The following is a 7,712-nucleotide window of genomic DNA, read 5'->3' on the forward strand; positions in this document are numbered from 1 at the left end:
GTAGTGTCATAGCAAACAAACACTTTAGTATTCATATTACTGGTACTTCAGAAACATTGAAAAACAAAGACAAGGACTTCTTAGTGTGTGTGTGTGTGTGTGTGTGTGTGTGTGTGTGTGAATGTATGTGTGTGCGCGCGCACATGTGCTTGTTAACCATTTATGACTGATCTTTGCAGTCATAACCATCTATCTTCAATGGGAGGCAGTAATGACACTAAACAACTTGAAAAGAAATGAAACAGGCCGTTTGGTGAGAGCTGTGAATGCATCATAGAATAAGAGCTGTTTCTCTGATACATATATTGTACTGACAGGCAGAGTACACCTTTTTATCACCACTTCGACTGAAAAGAGTTGATGTCAGTGTAGAAGATGAGCCCGAGGCTCTCTAGAAGTGATAGCAGAAGTAAAGCAGAATACTCTTCATTTAAAGAAATCACAAATTTATTTTTCGGTGCAACAATAGTCCAGTTAGTGTCATGAGGATGAACTCTCTCTTAATGCTACGAAACGGCAAAATAACATGTTGCAGTTAAAGGTGCACTATGTCATTTTATCGAGCTTTGGCACTATCTAGTGGCTCTTCTTGTATGTATACAGACTCAGTAGTATGGGGGTTAGAAGGTATGATTTCATTAATCATAGAGATAAAGTAATATCAGGTGAAGCAACAACCATAGGAAAGAAGCTGCAACAAGTTGTAATGTTCTTCTACTGCCAGTGACAAGTTGTTGTCTTGTCTTTATTCCATGTTCATTCTGTCTTTGTATTTGCAATGTGCAGGTTTATCTGTACATTGCTAATAGTTTATGTTCAACTCAGGTACTCTTGATCACACTCTGCTCTGTTATTTTTACATTTGAAATAAATTATTACATATTGTATCTTTAACACATTTTTTAATGAATGCTAATGTTGATCCATTTGTTCTGTGCATGTCTGTGGAATAGTACAGCTTGTAATCAACATACCTCTTCTTACCACTTTTCCTAGCAGAAGGCCATGTAAACGAATGGAGGGCTGCCACAAAAAACAGCAGGCCTTTCTCCTGAAAAATACATTCCCATACAACTAAACTGCATTCTTAATTACATATGGGAGAAATGTATTCATACATATCTTGTAATATCATGTTGTATGAGAACATGCTTTTTAGGAGACAGGGCTCAAAAATAAATGGCAGCCAATAGTTTCGATGAACATGTCCGACCTTGCAGGGAGGATCAGCAGGCCAAGCAGGCAGCACTGCTTTGTGTTACTGCTCTATTTCAGTGACATGTCACGGGTGCAGCAGGCCTCTACAGCTCTGCTACCGGCTGAGAAGCTCATTCAGCTTCTGTGTTGTTCCTGCTGGGAAGAGTAGAGATGGAGAGAGAGGAGTAGAGATGGAGAGAGGAGTCCACCTCCCTATGGCGCTCCCAGCACAAATAACTAGGACCTGAACAAAAACAGAGGGTGAAACTGCAAAGATTTTACATTCATGTATTTAACATCACCCACCATAAATAGGCGCAGTCATTTTAGTCGGGAAATATGAGAAAAGTGAACAAAATAAAGAAACTCCTACTCTGCAAGATGACTGGCTCCCTATTTTGGCACTATGACACTGTCGGATCCTGTCAGGACAGTTCCCAAGGCGATGTCGTCAGGTTATCGATTGCTCACGTCTAGCAATTCATACATTTTAAAAATAAATGATCACTTTATTCTCATATTACAAAGAGTCTGGAAATGGTCAGATTATGCTAAATGAAAGACTTCAGAGTGATTAGGATTCTCTGCCACACAACGTTTTGACTACATTTCAGTCTGTTTGAGGAGATAATCTCATTGAGGTGTGAATTCCACCATAGTCTGACAGTAATAAAAATTCCATGCATGTAGGTCATGTTCCTTGAAAGCAAGCTCGCACAATACCATTTATTTTACTCCTAAAACTCAAAGTGAAACAGTTCAAATTGCTGGTTTCAAACTTTGTCCCTGGAAACCCACATTAAAAGAATTTTTCAGAGGAGCCAAAAAACGATGGGCAAATACTGAAGCTGTAAAAATGACCCATTTCGTGAGGCTACTAACCTACTAGCCTACAGTGTTTTCTGCTGCTTATCTTGCATTGCAGGGACATCAAGCGCTTTGGCAGCACAACATAGCCTGTAGCTTCAAACAAATTTATATTTTTCTAGTTAAAAACCATCGTCTGTCTCTCCAGAATGATTTGGGGATCCATTTTAATCTTCCCACGACCCACTCTTTGGGTCCCAGCCCAGTGTCTGATAAACACTGCTTTCGAGCAGGGCTTTCCAGACGTTCTCCCGCTTAAGGACCCTGAAAAAGATATGCATTTGGCTGGGACCTCCACAGTGTCGTGTTACTTTGTGTGGATAATATTCTCAGTGTAATGTATTAGTTATTACTAGTTCAAAATAGTGCAATTAAATTACATTATTGATTTCTGTACATAGTAACTTGTTCTAGTACTCATTACTTTGATATTACTGTCACTACTGGTGAGTTAGGCTGAGAAGTTCAAATGGTAGGCTACTGAAAATACAGAAATAAAATAATATTTAATAACTACCATCAAGAGACAAAATAATCTCTTAAGCGCTCAGGTCTATGTAATTATTTAAAAATAGCAGCAAATATTAACCACAATCAAATAATAATAATAATAATAAAATTAATAATTGGGTATCAGCTTTGCCTACAAAGTTACTTCAGTGTTTACCTGATATTTTTTAAGGCTGATATTTTACGCAAATATATATACACTACCAGTCAAAAGTTTGGACACACCTTCTCATTCAATGTTTTTTCTTTACTTTTACTACTTTCTACATTGTAGATACATACTTAAGACATCAGAAATATGAAGCAGGATATATGGAATTATGTAGCAAAGAAAAAAAACATTAAATTACTCTAAATATGTTTTATATTTTAGATTCCTCAAAGTAGCCACCCTTTGCTTTGCTGACAGCGCTGCAAACCCTTGGCATTCTCTCAATGAGCTTCATGATGTAGTCACCTGAAATGGTTTTCACTTCACAGGTGTGCCTTGTCAGGGTTCATTTGTGGAATTTCTTGCCTTCTTAATGGGGTTGGGACCATCAGTTGTGTTGTGCAGAAGTCAGGTTGGTACACAGCTGACAGCCCTATTGGACAACTGTTAAAATTCATATTATGGCAAGACCCAATCAGCTAAGTAAAGAGAAACAACAGTCCATCATTACGTTAACAATTGAAGGTCAGTCAGTCCAGAAAATTGCAAAAACTTTGAATGTGTCCCCAAGTGCAGTTGCAAAAACCATAAAGCGCTACGACAAAACTGGCTCACATGAGGACCGATCCAGGAAAGGAAGACCAAGGGCTCTAGTTTCGCAGACCTGGCGAGGCGGGGGCGTAGCGCAGATGCGCTTCGCCAACTGGGTGTGGCCAGGCGGATTTTCCAAGTTTGGCACGCCGTGCTCGGTGGCGCAAGTACTCCGCCGTCCCTCCTACCGGCGCAAGGGAGGAGAGAAGGCATGGAGTGGGTTTGACACAGCCGATTCACATTTAACCAATCAAATGAGCCCCTGTCCTTGCCTTTAAAATGCGCTGCGTGAAGGCGTAATGAAAGTTTACACAGCTGACATGGAGGTCTATTGCCGCAGGCGGAGCGGAGCTCAGGAGACAGGCGCGGAGCGGAGACAGGCGAGCAGTGCGGACACGTCACCAAAACCTCACAGGCAGGCTCCCGGAGTGTCAGGCACATGAACGATGCAATAAATACCGAAAAAAACACTATTCAATGCTACGATCACAATCAGCACATACATATATCTCCATATCAACTGTCCCGTCACAGCTGATGTCAGATCAAAGGAGATTGGCACCGTTTATGCTGATTGTGAGGTTTTGGTGATGTGCGCCAGCCAGCCAAACTTCCACTGCGCCGGCTCCGCTCCGCCTTGCGCGGAAAGTAGACGTGGTTTCAGGAGGCGAGCTTTTGGCGCACCTCGGCGAAGCCTTTTGGCACGAAACTGTCACTGCGCAAAGTTGAATCTGTCGGCACCTCCCCCCGCTGCGCCACCACTCCCATCTCCGCGCAAGTCCGTCTGCGAAACTTGGACACTGTCCGCCTCTCCCGTTTCGCCGGTCGAAACTAGCTCTGCGCGGGGTTCGCCTCACTGCGCCACCCCGCGCTGCGCCGGGAAACTAGAGCCCCAAGAGTCACCTCTGCTTCTGAGGACAAGTTCATCCGAGTCACCAGCCTCAGAAATCGCAAGTTAACAGCAGCTCAGATCAGAGACCAGATAAATGCCACAGAGTTCTAGTGGCAGACACATCTCTACATCAACTGTGCAGAGGAGACTGTGCAAATCAGGCCTTTATGGTCAAATAGCTGCTAAGAAACCACTAATAAGGAAAAGTAACAAGCAGAAGAGATTTGTTTGGGCCAAGGAATGGACATTCATTGTGTTTCTTGGCCCAAACAAAATGGAAATCTGTGCTGTGGTCTGATGAGTCCAAATCTGAGATCTTTGGTTCCACCTGTTGTGTCTTTGTGAGATACAGAAAAGGTGAACGGATTGTCTCTACATGCATGGTTCCCACCGTGAAGCATGGAGGAGGAGGTGTGATGGTGTGGGGGGACTTTGCTGGTGACACTGTTGGGGATTTATTCAAAACTGAAGGCACACTGAACCAGCATGGCTACCACAGCATCCTGCAGCGACATGCCATCCCATCCGGTTTGCAATTAAGGGCTATTTGACCAACAAGGAGAGTGATGGAGTGCTGCGGCAGATGACCTGGCCTCCACAGTCACCGGACCTGAACCCAATCCAGATGGTTTGGGGTGAGCTGGACTGCAGAGTGAAGGCAAAGGGGCCAACAAGTGCTAAACACCTCTGGGAACTCCTTCAAGACTGTTGGAAAACCATTTCAGGTGACTACCTCTTGAAGCTCATGGAGAGAATGCCAAGAGTGTGCAAAGCAGTAATCAGAGCAAAGGGTGGCTATTTTGAAGAAACTAGAATATAAAACATGTTTTGAGTTATTTCACACTTTTTTGTTTACTAAATAATTCCATATGTGTTCATTCATAGTTTTGATGCCTTCAGTGAGAATCTACAATGTAAATAGTCATGAAAATAAAGAAAAAATATTAAATGAGAAGGTGTGTCCAAACTTTTGACTGGTAGTGTATATTTTTTATGGTCACTGCAGATAGCTCATATTTTGTGCTAATATTCAATCGCTGTGCAAAAATAAGAAATAAATACATAAACAAACATAAAAATAAATAAATAATAAACATATAGACAAATAATAAATCTTTTGAGTAATGCACAGGCTTAAGTGTGCAGAAATAAATGACAGAAAGATTTTCTTTATAGCTAATATGGCTGTGATTTGGTTGCAGTGGTGTCACATCACTCCATGGTTCAACCCTGTGCTTAATTCTTTAGTTTAGCTTCCGTGCACTTTTGAAATGACGTTTTAAAAGTAGTCATCAAGCTTATGCAAAGTGGTGCTTTGCTGTCAAGATGTGGGAGATGGAGCATCTGGCTCCCCAACCTTTGTCAAATGTCAGCTCTCGCTCCCTGGGAGCCATTGTCTGATATAAGCAGAACTGCACTGAAATCGTCTTTTACGAGGCGATGCAGAGAGACAAGTGATGCTCTCAATGTATGGCACATACACATATCATCACGCTGACTCTATATGAGGAAAGGACGAAGAGATTATGGGCTCTGTCTGTCTGTCTGTCTGTCACATGCAATCTCAGAGTCTCTGCTGCCTGTTTTGAGGGAGTGATGGATTTTGACACTGGGCTTAGGTCCTTTGAATATAAATCTGATGGGTTCGCCCCAGCACAGCCAACATCAGGCCTATACACAGAACCCTACGCTTCACCCCCAATATCTCAGACATTGCTAGGTCAAATTTGATGAACTTTTGTGTTTTTATGTTGATATCTAGTGTTGATCAAGTGAAACTTAGCCTGTACCCCCAATTTGTATCTGATTTGTAGGAAATACATGTAGACATTTCTCCAGAGGCGTCAGCACCCTTGGAGCACTTGGAAATCCCAGTGAAAAAAAAAGCACCAGGACAGATTCTCAGTGAAGATGATCTAGTAGTGTAGTGGTTTACACAGTCAGTCTTTGCAGACTGATCTGATCTGCCTGATAATATCACGTTTAATATGTAGAACTTCTACATGGATTCTAAACAAGTTGTGCAGGGTGGAACTCCAATGAGCTGACAGTGACAAAAGGAAAACTGCATACAACTGATTGTTGTTTTTCAAGCACTTTGGTCCCTGAGGAACAACACACAGATGAATGACAATATTGTGGACTTGACTTGAGTTGATTTGCACGTGCACAATACTACAATAGGCTACACATACTGATATCTCTATATCCACAGCAGAATGAAACACGTCATCACTATTCCCTTTAGAGATCTCACCTGAGACCCTGTCTCTTCCTCTCCCCTGCCACCATTATGCTGCTGTCTTGCTCCTACAAATGTGTTTCCAGCGATGCATGTGTAATGATAATAATAATAAACTTTATTTCTGAGAAAAAGGGCCCCAAATGTCTGTCAATTTGAAAACTAAAACATAAACTTTCTTTAATTCATCACAGATCCATTGAAGCCCCCACCTCACACCCTGCAGCTCTGAGCTCACCCTGTTTTCATCACTGATCTATTTTAATTCTTCACCTTAAGCTCCACCTGCCTCTCCTCCATCTGACTCTTCTCTGTTCCTGATGCCAGGATTCTCCTCATACAATAACACACAACACTTAAATCTCTTCGTCCCTTGTTGTCATGTTGATGCCTTCCTGATCCTAAAAGCTCTATTTTAAAACTAAAGCATAAACTTACATTTATTCATCACAAATTATTTTATGAGCAGACCTCACACCCTGTAGCTCTTCCTGCCTCTATCCTGCTGCTTGAACCAGGGCTCACTTGATAAAATGATACACGATACAGCAGGCTTATGTCTCTATTGAGCTGTGGTATGGTTTGGTTAAACGACACTGCGCTTTTTAGAAAAAAAAAAGTTCCTAGTATCATCCCTGGACAGATTTACAATATTTATGGGGTGGCATATAGCTGAAATGATGTTCACATGTAAAATGATTATAACTTTATTATTATTTCCCCACAAAGCCATGCCATTGGGAAGGGACACTGAAAACAGTTCCAGTTTGCATTGGACCAGTGGCAACCTGTGAGTGATGAACAGCGGTGAAGGTAGGCTACCAAAACTAATTTGACTTTAGATAGGCGCAGGGGTAAATGTTGGCTCCGTCATTCAAACACTGGGGGGGAAACACCTGAAAACAGTTTTACCTGCAGGACTGCAGACACCTGGACCTGCGTCTAAAAACAAGACATGTAGATATTTTCTGTGTGATGTTGTGCTGCAGCCATAAAGCAATGGTATCTTGGGTTTGAATATTTCACTCAATATAAGTGTGATGTAGTTTCAATGAGGCGCTGCAACCAACAGATACACAATATGTATGTGTCATTGTCATACAATACAGAAAAATGTTTTGAATCAACTTATGGGGAAATTGAGGGGAAAATTAAAGTTCAATGGGTTAAGCACCAAGGGTGATAAAGCATGTTGATGGCTGAGGTGCAGATGACTGGCTTTTATTTACTTTTTTTTTTATTATTACAATACAGCCACTTAG

This window comes from Myripristis murdjan, chromosome 10 (assembly GCF_902150065.1).
Source record: "Myripristis murdjan chromosome 10, fMyrMur1.1, whole genome shotgun sequence".
NCBI classification, from domain to species: domain Eukaryota; kingdom Metazoa; phylum Chordata; class Actinopteri; order Holocentriformes; family Holocentridae; genus Myripristis; species Myripristis murdjan.